Source organism: Falco biarmicus, chromosome 1, assembly GCF_023638135.1.
Source record: "Falco biarmicus isolate bFalBia1 chromosome 1, bFalBia1.pri, whole genome shotgun sequence".
NCBI classification, from domain to species: Eukaryota; Metazoa; Chordata; class Aves; order Falconiformes; family Falconidae; genus Falco; species Falco biarmicus.
The window spans coordinates 43,730,952-43,745,050 of NC_079288.1; the positions used below are offsets into that span (position 1 = coordinate 43,730,952).

At 39.3% G+C, this 14,099-nt stretch overlaps 1 protein-coding gene across 3 annotated transcripts in view; it reads left to right on the plus strand.

Annotated features, from left to right (window-relative positions):
* TMEM132D (transmembrane protein 132D) overlaps positions 1-14,099 on the plus strand; it is a 260,656-nt gene that overhangs the window by 161,012 nt on the left and 85,545 nt on the right. The gene's annotated exons all lie outside the window — the stretch shown is intronic.

A 14,099-nucleotide genomic window follows, 5' to 3' on the forward strand; every position in this document is an offset into this window, starting at 1 on the left:
CCAGTTAATTATGCCATTGTTGAAGGCTGAAGGTGTTCTCTGTACTTCCAGACTCCGAGAACTGGCTATACTTTTTATTTACCAACTTCAGAACTACTTAAATGTCATCATGATTCTTTATTTCACAAAAATACTCCTTTTGTAATAGCTCATGCTTTCATTACCAAGGCCTATATCACAGTTGAAATAGCTCTCTGCTGCCGTTATTGTGGCCATCTAGCAAATAAGACTTGTGTAACTAATCCTTTTGTTTTGCATGATGGTTTCCATGGGCTAGTTCCTGCAGTTGAGCAGTGGGTGATCTCTGCAGGTTGGTTGATAAAAGAAATAGCTTTCAGGTCTTCAGATGGGATCCTGATGTGCAGTCACACAAGTTCTGGGGTATTGAGGGTTAAGGCTGTAGCGGTAATGTGATTTACATAATCTGAGATGTAGGGGGGTTTATTTGCTCTATTCCTTAATGAGTAGGTAAAAGATTTCTTTCCTAGTGGTTCCAGTGGTTCCACAAAACACTAGTTCTTCTCGTTCATGCCCACGATCCATGATTGCTTTAGTATCAAGTGATATAGTGGCAAAATATAGTTCATAAGAACAAAGATAGATTCTCCTGGCAGTTGCTACAGATCAGTTCACTCTCTTTATTTCCATCAAAAGATTAAAAAAAGCCCATTTTCCAGAAGCACAGAATTCAATGCCCAAAAGATTGTGTGAAATCTATGAAGTTAGCAGTATGGGGCATTTTACAAGGCAACAGGTGTTTGGATAACGGGTTAGAGAGGAAGCAAAGATAAATGGCAAGGGTCTCGTAATTACTGGCAGACTGGGAATAGTTTCAACCTTCTTTGCATTAACTGGCATGTCAGGGAAGAAACTCTGGGGTATCACAAATCTCAAAATCTTTGTTGTACTTCACTTTGTGCTTAGGAAATGATACAGGTGCAGACCTTTCAAGACATCTAACTTAGACTAGTTTAATACTTCATTTCCTTGTGATCTTAGCAAAGCCAGTCTGTAATTTAAAAATTTAAAATTAAAAAATAATGGAATTCTACTCTTCTGTTTAGGAAGAACCATAGTGAAAACAAAGTGCTATATTATTTCTCTGTTCCTGGAGACTGCGGTTAATTTGGCTCAGTTTTGCTTGGCTTCTTAGCAGAACGTGTGATTTCGTGTTTAGAAGAACCAAACAGAAATACTGTTGGATATTTCAATTACAGGTTAATTTTTCAAAAGAGCAATTTTATTGCTTTAACATTAGGCAGAGCTTTGGATTTTTAATAGACTAGCACATACCACCTCTACACCATCCTTGTTTCCTGTAGTCTTTTCTGTTAGCTATTATGGATTTTTAAATTGCAAAGCAGAAGACTGGCTAATTTAGAGCTTCCTGTTCTTTTTCCGATTTACAAAATGCTGCAATAGAAAGACTTAAATTTATATCAGTGCCAGGACATACTGAAAATGCCTACCTTCTGCTTAAGTTATTAGGGCGCTTGCTGCACTCACCTTTCTCCAGTGTGGTTTCTGGGTCTGTGTTAGTTGGTTTTGTTTTTTCCTATGGCATATTTGCATTTCAGTTTTTGAGACCCCTGCAGGGCCCTGCACCAATAATGGCAATGCAAGTCACAGTAGAACACTCAAGAATATTGATAGAAAAGCTGTAGGGTGTATTTTATGGATGTGTGCGTATCATAAAGGCTGGTATTTCTGATACTTTAATAACACCTTTTCTAATTTTAAAGTGTAACAGAACCTGTCTTGGTAAGCTGTGCATGGGACCCCAGCTGCCCCTTGTTAGCAGAATGGAAATAGCATGCAAGATGACATTTCATCTGAGAACATTGTAAGAACCCGTGAGCAGCTGTTTGGATATTTGCAATGTATGATCCTTTCCCTTAAGCCTGATGAAATACAGGCAAAGATGTTTATCCAGGGTTATAAAAAATTAATGGCTTTTTACCGTGATTGCTTTGCAGTGGCTGTTATAGCCACATAGCAATGTCTTGCCGTGTTGTCAGAAACTAAAATATCCACTAAACCCAGTGGAAGAGGCAGATATTTGTATGATATAATGTTCTTCACCAGCATAGTTTCCACTGTAATTTGTCCATTTCTGGCATGGGCACTATTCAGAACTCTCCCCATTTCCCTGCCAGCATTCTCACCACAAGGTCTGTGTCTCCAGGGACCTGGAGAAGAGGGGTTTTAAGAACACATTTGTTACAGGAATTATAGAAACAATGAGTTCTTTATTCTGGACAAGGAATGCCAGAGGGTTACTCCATGGGAATTATCAAAAATTTGGCACTTTGAAAATAAAAAAATGAGTATCACAAGTATATAGTGAAGAGGCAACAACTTTCTGTGTTGCTCTTTGTAGTCAACGAACATACATATTAATTATCTTTAAATGTTACTCTCTCAACATTCACCTGTAATAGGGTATCCTGTGAGGCAGAAGTCCTAGCACCTCTTAAGACCTTTGAAATACGATATTAAAAAGGCATATGATCCATTTGTTCATTAAATGTCTTGAATATGCTAAACTGCTGAGGTTTTGGGAGTTGAGAACTTGCGAGGTAGTGTGACAGCCAGTGAGAATAATATACCTGAATCTTCTAGAATATGATAATTTTTTATTGGCATGCTAAAGAATCAGTTTCTGATTCCTATTTGAGTTCTTCCTGTTGCTTCTTCCCTATTGTATTACACTCTCATTTTGTTAGGTGATGAATGGCACAGGTTTCATTAGTAAAATTGTACATTTGCTGCTATTGATTATTGTTGCTTTATAAACATTCTGTCATCTCTTTCATAATTGTGGTGTTCACCTTTTGTTGAATTTTAATGATTAGGTGAGGATGAGAGACAGACAAGCTCTTTAGCCATCTGTGTACATACAAGATAATCCCTACTGAGAAAGGCAGAGGGCAGATATGACATGCTGGTAAATGGATAAATAGAAATAATAAAAATGGTAAATATTAAATCCCTGGGTGGTTCTTAACTGTACCAGATCTGAATCTGTAAACAAGCTGTCTTACCTGTGCATATGCCCTAAAATTATTCTGTCTGTGCCCTCCCCTTATTTATTAATCTAATAAGGAACCAGGGCAAAAGACCTATTTCATAAATTTCATAGACTGGGGATATTGATGTCACTGGGCTGATAAATCAAATATTAGTGTAGTCCTTTGACTAGAAAATATACTATGTTAACTTTACTTTCTCCTAGAATAGAGAAACAAATATGTGCAGGATGTTTAGTAACCTTCCAGAAATTTCTTGAAGAGGTTGCAGGTTCCTAACCATAATTTTTTTATAAATTGTTGTCCACATATGTGGGTTTAATTTCTAAACCAACAAGTTTAATATGAGAGTCAGCCTGGCTCACACAAATCTGGTTGCCCTGATATTCAAGGAATAATTAGATTTAAAGATATGCACACGAGCCAGATGTTTCAGGTGGTGGTAGGACAAAGAAGCCCAGGCAGCTGGATGATGAGTACCCTTGTGTGTAAAAAGTCTGTGAACCTGGATTGCTTTCTTGAGAGACTCCCCAGCCCTTACAGATGAACTGATCTTAATGCCAGCTATAATAGACTGCCTTCTATGATCTGTACAACTAGGAAACAGCAGAAAAGGTTTGCCTTCCAGAGCAAGAATCCTTGAGTACTGCAGAGTCATGCTAACAGTGGCTGAGTAGCCCTGGATTACCTCATCCCCATCGTGATATTAATACTTTAAAATTGATAATTCAGCTTTCTTGCTGCCCAGAGAACCTCTGATTTACTGGCAGACAGGACAGCTTGCCTGGTGCTCCAGCTGAATGAGCAGGTTTCACCTTCAGGTTCAGGCTCCCTTCAGTCTTTATCAAACTCTGCTCCATCTGGGGCCAGCTGAGTTTTATGCCCATCTGCCTGTGGAGTTCCCGTCTTTCCTTCTTACTGAATACACTAGGACAGCTCTGAGGTATGTTTATAGTCTAGTTGGCATCAGCCTAAAAAAGAACCATATTATTAAAGAACTGAAATGTACAGGAAGAAAAGATGGGATTTGAAACCTGATTAAAGGTACAGTGGTGAGGTTGCAGTCTGCTTGGCAGAGGCAAGAATTCCAAAGACAATCTTCCATCCCTTCCAGCCATATTTTAGCTGGCAAAGGTGGCTAGTGGACAGTGAATTACAGACTTGTATCAACAGCTGAGCTGCCGTTATCCCTCAGGTTTTGGCCCCTTATTTATTATCCTCAATAGTGCAACATTGGCCTCCAAGGCAGTGAAGTGAGGTGTGAGGCAGGGAGCGATTTAAATCAGTTGTAGAAAAAGACTCAGAAAAGAGATTCCTGATTTATGACATGATTAAATTGAGTCAGTGACCAAAGTCCAGCTCATTACTTTGCAACAAACAGCTTGTAGTGAAGGCAAAGAATTATTCCTGCTTATCTGACCCTACAGAGGAGTCCCAGCTGGGCGAGCTGTCCCTGCTTTCAGAAGCACACAAGCAGCTTTGCTTTTGCAGAGGAAAACTGCTTTGGTGCAGATTGAGCTGGCCTGGTTTTAAGACAAACTTGGGTCAGCTGTTAGGAAGAAAGATCACATTATGCTACATCTCAGATGACTTATGAGGTTAGTAACCTCCAGGAAAGGGTCACTGATGGTGTTGGATCAAATTAACCTCTTCAACCAGCAGAACAGTTTTTGCAATGTTTGTGTCACCGCAGCTGCCATTGTACAAAACCCAAATGGAATATTTATTTTACAAGGGAAGGTTAATAAACTAACTGTAAAAAGTAAATGTCTTTATTTGTTGAACAGAAATATTTTATAATGCAAGGCATGTAACAGACTTCGTATTTACAATGATATTTTGTTAAAAGGTCTATTCTGGTACACGCTAGCACAGTAATCAAAGCAACATTGACTGTAAACCCATTCTTCCATTGCAGATTAACGTGGTCTGGTCCTCAGACACATTAGAGCCATTTTGGCTTGTGAGAGGTTGTATTTATGGCAGTCATATTAAATAAATTGTATCCAAAACCTGAACAGCAGTTTAACATTATACCTTTTAGATAATTTATTGTTTCAACTTGCTTCTGATGTTCTTTATAAAAATTTAATGAAAATGTTGAAAGGAAGTTAACTGTTCTACATAACATCAGCATAAGAAGCCGGATAAATAGACCAAATAAATAAATAAAATCAATTGTTGCAGCAGAGAGACTTTCTATTATATAGGGTGCTCTTCCATATTAAAATTATTTCTAGTAATTACAGGAATGAGCTGTCATGGCAGTGCCAGTCACTGCTGGATTTAAAAAATGCTTAGGGTGTTAATGCCCTTATAAATAGATGTGTCTGAATCATTTAATTTTTAGCTAGTGCTGTTTATATTCTATTGGAGACTGGATATGTAGTTCAGACTTACCTACTGGAATTGCTCAGTGCAGCAAAAACACATATTTAATTTTAGCCCCACCCTGAAGAACTCAGAAGCCAAACAGAGAAGACTTAACGATAAAACATAAATATCGAGCCCTTCATACAGAAGAGGGATGGGGATGGTCAGCACGCTGAAGTTCTTCCTGAAGTCAGTCAGACTGCCTTCTCCTAGACCAAGGTTTCAGCTCGGCTCATTTTCACTGTTGCAGAAGGTGTGATGGGTGGATCATGGTCCCTGGAGGACAGGGCTAGCTGTGCAAGTGCCACCATTGTTGGAGCTTATGGTCTACATGTAGCTCTGGGGACAGTGTCGCTGTCCCTGTCTCTTCTTTAGGCCCCCTCTGCTGCTGCAGTGCTTTCCCACTCCTCAGCCTGGCCGTGCTGCTGTTTGCTCTCAGGAGCTGCTCAGGAGTATGATGGCGATCTGTGCTGGGGCAGTGGAATAGGATGTTGGAGGTTTTTAGAGCCTTCTCTCTACTAGCTACTATCTAAGCTGATGGGTAGGATGCTTTTGGATGAAATTATTGCTTTTCTGTGGGAGAGCCGAAATGTGAATCTCCATCCATGTGTATGAGATAGACGAACAAATTGATTACAGGGAAGATCTGGTTTTGGCTGTGACTGGGCTGGGTTCTGCCTGGCAGCTGAGGAGTGCAGGGTCATATCAGCCAGAATCAGCTGCCCTACTCAACCTTAAAGACTGAATATTTCTAAACACTTCTGCTGACAGTCAGCTTTATGGAAGAGGTGTCTACAGAGCAGTTAAAAGATTTTACCTTCCTAATTCGTAGCTTTTAAATTGCATTTACAATATTTGGCAAGTTTTCAGATATTTAATTAAAGTGTTACCCATTTCTGAAGAAGATCCTTTTAAATCAAAATGATGAGTGAATTACAGATGAAATCTACCCATGGGAAACCTTTGGATGATTGTGATATTGCAAGCAACCATTTTCTTTTCATAAGTATGTCCTATTGCTTCCTAAAATTAGGTAGGTTGAGGTCTTACAACCTCCTATAATAAACCGGACTTTCCATTCTCCCAGTAACATATCTTGGCACTTACCACTTCTGATTTTAATTCATCTTTTTTTGAAAATAGATATCCAAGAGGACTACAGGATAATAGATGTATTTTTATTTTCAGAAGATGGCAACAACGTCCCTTTCCATTGTAGTCTTTCTGCCTTGGAAATGTTTTTTCCTCCATCTGAAATGATACATGTATGGGTTTGGTTCTGCTTGTTGGGTTTTTTTGTTTTATTGGTCAAGGGCTGTTTTGCACAATGGTGTGCATTTGTCCTGTGACTGAATATTTTATCCAGATCTTTCTTTTGGTCTGTTGTTTCAGGCTGAAGACCTCTTACCTGATGGCTGATACCTTGCTATCAGATCCCATGATTCAACTTTGTACTGTGTGTAACTTCATTTCATTCCTTTTCTTTTTCCTGAATCCTTGATTTTATCTGGTGCTTCTTATTTAATAGTTCAAACTTCTGTATTGACAATGCCTCCCAAACTGATACCATTACAAAATTTCAGTAGTAGTCTGTTTCATCTTGTTCAGGGGTCATTATTGACATCAATTAAAAAAAAAAAAACACCACAAAACAAACAAACAAAAAAAACCCCAAAACCAGAAATCTGTCCCTAGGCTATTTCTGCAATGTTGCTGTATCAGTTCAGAGGAACAGGTTGGCTAACTAACTAACTATCATCTCATATCTTTGCCTGGATCCAAAAGCCCGCTCTTTGGATTGGTTTTCTGTGGTTCAGGCAACTTCAGCTGGAAGGACATTGTATTCAGAAGCTCATTAATCAGTCTTTAAAGAGCCAGATTAGATTCTGTTTCACATTCTAATAACTGTAATGAGCTTGTACAGCTAATAGAAGAAAGTGTTTCATCCAGTAAACACATAAAAATTTGTTATGCTTCAGAAACTAATTGAATCACAGGTATCTGAAGTTACAAGACACTTTTCCCTTATGTAGATGTAAATTATTTATGCTTTTCCTTGTGATATAGGTGCCAGTCTGTACCCAAACAATAGGCCAGGCAACTGAGTAATGCAGTTGGGTGTGACAGTTCTGGTGTTCCTGCATGACTGTTCAAGAAGTGAATATACTCAATTGCAAGGGAGCTAATGCATAGGGTTCTTTTCCAATTAGAATTGTCTGTTAAAAATGGCTTGGTTTGGTCTTCAGCTTACAATTGTTATTACTGCTACGCTAAACATTGGCCTTGCTCTGGCAGGCTTCTATTGTCTTAACTACCAACAGACTGACAGATGCGTGAGTCACTAGCACGTAGCATTTGGTTTGGTATACAAAGAATGAAATGAGAAAATAATAAAAAACACTTGCCAATCAAAGATGCCTGATTTTCAGAATCCAAAAAATGCCATATATTTTGGATTTTTTTCTTCCAGAATTTATTACAAGCCTGGGGTTCTTAGCATTTGACTTAACAAGCAATAGCTCTTTCCCTTTGCAATTAGACATTTCATTGACCAGTGGAGCATGCAGTGAAACAGTAACTGTGTTCATTGCTACATCGGTACAAACATTTTGCTACCTAAATTCCCAAGCAGTGAAAATCGTCCAGTAGTTCTCCAAGTTTAATCCAGTTCTTTTTCTCCCAAAGGTTGCTGCAGGCTTATGGGGAAAAAGATCTTGATGATGATGTTGTTGAAGGCAAGAGGTTAGAAAAGTTGGCTTTATATCTGGAGCTGCAGTTCCTAGCTGACTAATACTGTAATCACCTGTAATAATAGAAAACAACAGTCACCCAGTTTTTGCCTGAGTAGGGCAGTGAGTAATGAGGGCTTGGACTGGCTGCTGGCAAAGCTGCTGACAACCACGCAGTTTGATGTGGAACATTGAAAATTGGGTTCCCCAGAGAAGCAGGAAAAAAACGGAAAGATGTTTTTCTTACGAATTAAAGCCCAAGAAAAATGGCTTTGCATAACAGCTGCTGTTCTTTAAGTGCAAATTTCCTATGTTTTTCTTGATTAGACACATGAAGTTGAACTGGGTGGAAACAAGCCCAATCCTTCAGCCCTGATAATCGTACTGTCCTGCTCTGAAGCTGCATGATGCTGTGAAATGTAGCAGGACCAGGATAACGCAGCAGATCTGAGTTTAATGCAAGTGTCACCCAATGAAACTTGTCCCTGTTTCAATAGACACAAGGTTTAGAAGTCCTGGCCTGTTTTCACGCTGCTGTAAAGCCATTGGTATTAAAAATATTATGACTTTAAAACAGAAATGATTTGGTAGTGAATTGAGTTTTCAGAATGAAGGTCTCATAAATACTTGATAATTTTTGTGCAGCCCAGTTTCAGCCAGCTGAAAGGGACCTCATTTTCGGCAGGCAAGTGCCTTGAATGATTTTGAAGTCCGGATGTCTTTATATGTCTCACGCTGAGTGCACAGATTCACCAGTAATCAGTGAAAATATTGCACCACCTAATTTGGATTACTTTTCTGATACTTTTTATATCTTTATGTTAATCAGACTCAATTCATATTAAAGATATTTCAAAAGGGGTTTTTATGGGGAAAAAAACAAACAAACACCCCAACAGGTGTGGTGTTTGCTTACTTTTATTGAAATACAGACAGATTGGGTTTATAGAAAACAGATTACTGCCTTCTGTTCCTCTTTTGTTTCACGTCAAATTTCGCTCGCAGGGTTTTGCAACACAATGCTACCATACAGCATAGTAGTAAATACTGCAAAACAGTCTTTAATTCTGACTGCTAAATTGTTTTCACTGAAATGCAAAAGATCACAGAAAGTTTTCTTTGATGAGATTTGGCAGATCTGGTCACATCAGGATCCAGATTTTACACTGATTTAAGAATATTCCTTCAAGTATATATTCATTGAGGTGCCGTGTGTCCCCTCCCTCTTTTTAATCAGAGGCTCTTTCTAAGGAGTGGTTAGAATCACAGGGCAGCTAAGGTTGACGAGAGCTCCAGCCGTCAGCTAGTCCAATGCCCTGCACAGCGAGTCTGTTGCTCTGGGCTGTGTCCTCTTGAGTCCTGAACAGCTCCAAAGGTGGACATCCCACAATCTCTCTGGGAAAAATGTTTCAGTATTTCATCACCCTCATGGTAATTTGTTTTTCTGTGTATCTAAATGGAATTTCCCATGTTATAACTTGTGTCCCATGCCTCTCATCATACTGCCCCTACAAGCCTGAGAACAGTCTTACCTTCATCTTCTGTGTATCCTTGACCGGGTAGCTGCAGAAAGCAGCAAGGTGTCTCACATTTGCCTCTTCTTGTGAAGACTGCACAGGCCCAGCTCTCTGCCTCTCTGTGTACACCACGTGCTCCAGCCCTCGACTGGCTTGGTGGCCCAGCCCTGGCCTTGCTCCAGTGCGTCAATATCCTTGGCCTGAGCTACAGCCTCCATTGGCTTCCCACCTCTTAATTGTTGTGGTTATGAAAAGATTTTTCCCTTTTGGCATAGGAAAGGGATGCTGCCTTAATTTGTTCCCTCCAGATTAGTGATTTGAATAAAACATAACTAAAAAAACCAAGAAGCGATTTCTCCCTACTGAAATAGACCCATCACTGGTGTGGTGCTGCTTGAGCAAAGCAGGCGGTGTCACTCATTTCAGCTTCTTGACATTATTTATGAATATGTTTTGTGATTTTGAGGTACCATTTAGGGGTGGGGGATTTTTTTTTTTTTTTTTTTTTAGGATTACAGCTGTTGAAATTATTTATTTATGAGCCATGAAAATCTCCCCAAAATGGATTTTAACTAGTGTATAATTGGATAATTTGACAACTGGTAAGCTGAAGCCCCAGAGATCAGGAATTACACTTCACTGCAGAACAGTAGTTCTTCATGTAGAATTAATTAGATTTCCTCTAGATTACAAGTAGTAAGAAAAGTAGTCAATTAAGAGAATTATTCTCTGACTTTGCCATCCTTCCTTTAATCGCAGGCAGTGGTATTTTTCTATGTGAGATGTCCTCAGAGGCAGGATGCCAGAAAGAGGACAAGGGACAATGGATTAAACACTGGCCCAGGATTCAGAAGAAATGACCGCTGGCTTGCTTTGTGACTTTGGCTCACCTTCTGGGGGCCTGATTATCGATTGGGCCTGAAAGCTGCTGGGTTCACGGGAGGCAGACAGCAAAATGAGGACAGGCTCCTGGTCAGCTGAGGGTAATGTTTTTCAGCAGCATTGCTAAGTCAAGCAGCTCTTCTCCTCCACCTCACTCCCAGCTGTGTTAGTATAAATGCCTATGCAGCTGATGCAGAGCTGGGCTGAGGACTTGAGCTTGGCTAAAAATAGCCATCTTTTTTCATTGGGTCATTCTGAACCCCTCTTGGCTCTCCGGTTTGCTTCATCGCCTGCCCATACAAAAGGAACAATGGCTCAGTCAAAGGACCAGTTAAAAAAGCAGAGGCAGAAGCCACTTCAGGCAGCATGGCTTCTGAAATGACAGCTTTGGGAACAAATACTGGCAACAGCCTAAAAGATCTGGAGGGAAGTTTAAACCTGTGTCATGCAGGGATGTGGACAGAACATGGGCAGCTGAACAGGATGGAAATGCACTCTGGCCAGTCCTCTCCAAGAGCAGGGACTGGAGCACACAGCAGTGGAGGTGTTGCCTTTATGGTGGTATTGGTTTGGTTTTGTTTTGCTTTGCTTTGGAGCAACGCAATATGATTTTGAGTAACTGGATTTATATATGTAGGATGTTTCTGAACCTGAAAGCATACATACAAGGAGATCTTTAATCTTGTACCTCCTCTTTCTCCTTTTTTTCACACTGGCCATTGGAGTGGTTTTCTGTGTGGGATAGCAAACAGCAGAGGAGGCGCTCAGAGCGGGAAATAATTCCATTTAGATAGGAAGAGATAAAGCAGAGCAGATGACTCAGATTCAAATGGATGTCTGAGTCATACACCATGCCTCCTGAGGCTTTTTCTGTTACAAGGCACCTTACACTGTGCCCAGAGAGAAATTTAGTCTGTGGGACTGTGCAGAAGTGTGTTTTCAGGTGCTACTAAGTGTCAGGAGGAGCAATATGAGCACATGGCCTCATTAAGAGTGGTCCTGTTCACCTGGGAAGGACAGTAGAGAGTCGCCTAAAGGTAGATGACGTGGATTTACATCACCCAGAATTAAGATCTCAGAATATAATGTTTACTGAATGCAGAGGAAATAAATTTGTAAGAGGACATTTGTTTCATTTTTATTGTGACTTTCAAAGAAGGGATGAGGAAAAAAGTAAAATAGGAAATCTGTATATCTGAGATTTCAGAGTGCCTAGCGTTGCTTTCTAATCACTGGTGTCATTTCTAATTGTGAGGAGAATACAAAAAACCAACATCACCACAATGTGGAAAGCGTTCATTAGAAAAAAAGAACCTTGACATTTAAAGAGGCTAAATTGTAGTCATATAAAAAATGTAAATGTGAAATTAAAAAAATCTCATTCTTTTCCATACCATTTACTAGTTGCTCTATCCTAAAATAACAGAATCACTACCCTGGCGTGGGATTCTGCAAAATTAATGCCCTGGAGATAGAGTAGTTCAAAGTGACTTTTTTCTGCAATGTTGAACATCTATTTCCTACACCCATCAGCTCCAAACAGAGTGAAAGTTAAGTATTTAAACCGCTCTATACTTTACATGAAAATCAGTCCTGACAATTTTGAGATAGATCGCAGGACTTTCAAACATTCAAACCAGCAGTAAAAAAAAGTAATTGCTAAAATATATAGAAAAGTAGTGCAGTTTCATAAAGAACAGCAAAACACTATAGTTATAAGTCTTTGCAATGTTATTCATAATAAAAATTCCAAATTCTGCATGTAATATTTGAGAGGCAAATTACCTTTGAATTTAAAAATAATTCTCTCTGTTTCAGGGGAGTAAAGGTGTATTGTTTTCACATATGTGTTTTCTCTTTGATCTTAAAAAGATGTCAGAAAGTGGAGTTAAGTTTCCTTGTCATAACTGGTTACAATCTAATACATGTATATAGCTCTTTGCAAATGTGGTGATAACAGGAACCACTAAAAAAAAATAAAAAACTTAGACATGAGGGGAAATGCAAAGCATTTCAACATTTAAAACAGAGGAGGGAAAAACAGAACATATGTAAAAATATGTAAAAGTATACATCTAAATTTGTCACAAACAAAACCATAAAAGAATGGATCTGTATTGCAGCTAGTATCCAAGAAAGCCAAAGCTGTCCTACTTTGGTGACTTGGTTGAGCAGTGGCTTAATAAGCTGGTGTCAAATTTTGTAGTTTAGGGACATGTTTGGATCTCTGGTCTGTTAAATTATTATTTTCTTACTGCAAAAAAAGTAAATTTTTGTTAAACTTGCCTTTCTGAAGCAATTCTTCGCTTTCTGTCTGGCCCAGCCCCAGTCTGTGTTTCCCTGGCTTCTATAGAATGAGTGGAGTGTCTTTAGGAGGAGGAAAAGGTACAGTTTCAGTTATCTTTGTTTCTAATGTACCTACTCTATATTAAACTGGGAAGGTGCACATAAGGAATGAGAAGGTGTATTGCTGGTATTTAGCCAGAGTATAGATGGAGTATTCTGTTTTGTTTGAAGATGTTTCCTTTTCCTTGCTTCTGTTTTCCTTTCCATGTGTCTCCGCAGCCTTATTTAAATGGTATGCTTTCTGAGGCAGAGATTGCTTTACATATATTATTGATGTGTAGTGGTCATAACAGCATGGCTCTGATTTCAGTTGGATATGCTAGCTTACAAAATAATGTTAAGAATAATATATGAGCAACCTCAAGTAATGGAGATTGTCTGCCTGCTCAGTTTTTGCAAGGGGTCTTGAAGAGGTAATTTAGGACAATGTAATTACAAGACCTGGTGAACAGAACATGCCACTAGGATTCTGAGCAATAAACTTGTGCCAGGTGAAGCTAAAACCTTCAGTCCTTCAAAATAGGTTTAGCTTTTTCTCATTGTCTGACATGGAAATGTGACAATATCCAGTTTGACAATTTGTTGTTTTGTTTTTGAAAAATGCATGTGCTCAGATCACTCTGGTTGCCCTTATCCTGGTACAACACAAACAAGGCAGTTCTATATTGTCTGCTAGTGTCTGTACTGTGAAAGGAAAACAACATGATTATTTGTTAGGCAGGAATTTTACCTTTTTCATTTTAGGAGGAAGGTCTGCCAAGTTTACCTGGTTTTGTGACATTTCTGTATAAAAGCACTGCAGTACAATACAAAAAGAGAAAGGGCTTCCAGGTGGAAGAAGTGATTCTCCTTCCAGGATCAACTCAGCCATATTACTGGAGGCAGAGGAAAGCAGAGGTTCTGCAGCACAGACCAAGGTGCCAGTTTTTGGCATCCCAGGAGCCAAGAATGAGGTTGAGCCTTACAGAAACAGGCTTCGTTAATGTCTGCGACTGTAAGTCATAAAGGATAGGGCTAACAACTGACAAAGATTGGGAAACCCCTGCACAAAATCTTTGCTTTTCATTTCTGTACATCCCAATAATCCAGATTAACAAAATATGAGTAAGCATCATCAAGGTTCTCTTAGGAGGTGGAGGAGGCAGATTTTAATGCCTTTGTACATGTGTCTAATGGATTCTTTCAGTCCAGAAGTCTTGAAAGCTTAAGGTAAGAGGATATGC